Genomic DNA, 1246 nt, shown 5'->3' on the forward strand with positions numbered 1-1246 from the left:
CTGTCCTTATCCCTGCAGGACTAAGAAAGCCAGGTCCCGGGGCAATTCACCCAGGAGGCCCTTGCCCTGCTGAGCCCCCACCCCCCCGCCTCACGTGGCTTTCCTGGGTCTCAGGAACCACGCTTGCCTCCTAAAGCTCATGGATGCACTGGGGTGTCCACTGCCCCTTGGCATAAGGGACGGCGGGGTGGTCGTCACAAGTGCCGTGAGGGAGAATTTCTTACACGCAACAGCCTGGCGACCGCTGCGGGGACTGTACAGCACCTGGCACAGCGGCGCCAGGACCTAGACCTAGACACCCCACGTGTCATGCAGGAAACTGAGGCCCGGGGAGGGAGGTGACGTGCCCGAGGTCACACCACACGTGCCCCCTCTTCTTCCGTGAGGGCTCACCCCCTCCCTTGAGACGGTGATCGGTTCTGGGGTGAGAGGGTTAACCTTCATTCTGAAAAGATATTAGTAGTGATTTATATTCTTAAATGTGGCTAATGGCAGAAATAAAATGATAATGAGGAAGCAACACATGCTTTCCAAGTGACTGTTCGCCAAAGCGAACATTAAGCCTGATTTGATCACACCCATTAGAGGTTTCAGCTGAACATTACAGGGATGTTTCTGCTGAATTTGTCTGATGGATGTGGCAGGGTCAGCTGATGGGGATAAAGAACCGTCACTGAAATGTCCAACTAGACAAAATTTTATCAATTATAGGTACAAGAGAATTTGAAGTGCTCCCTGTAAATCAAAGGATTTCTAAAACGAGGCAATTAGCTTTAAAAATTCATTTGTATAATACAAGCAGTTTTACCTTTATTGGCTCTTCTCATAAGTAAAAAGATATTTGGGGAGGGTAGATTTTTATTTATTGTCCCAGTTGTTGGGTTTTATAAAGCGAGAGACACCTACAGGAAGAGCTGCAGCCTAGACGTCACCTTAGAGACCCTACGGTTCGACCTCTTCATGTTCCAAACAAGGCAGCCGTGGCCCAGAAAGGGGAAGTGACTGGCCCGAGGTCGCACAGCATCAGCATCAGAGCTCGAACTTGGATGCCTCTGGATCCAAGTCAAGGGGTTATGGGGTTGGAAGCCAACAGAACTCCTGCCCTAGGAGCCGCAGGAACTAGATGACAGCGATGACAATACCAAGGAGCACAGTCTACACCTTTATAAGTCTTTTATTTTGCTTTTATTTTATTTTTTATTTTTTTATTTTGCTTTTATACATGTAATATTGTCACCCAATTAAA

This window comes from Canis lupus, chromosome 23 (genome assembly GCF_011100685.1).
Source record: "Canis lupus familiaris isolate Mischka breed German Shepherd chromosome 23, alternate assembly UU_Cfam_GSD_1.0, whole genome shotgun sequence".
In the NCBI taxonomy this organism is placed as follows: domain Eukaryota; kingdom Metazoa; phylum Chordata; class Mammalia; order Carnivora; family Canidae; genus Canis; species Canis lupus.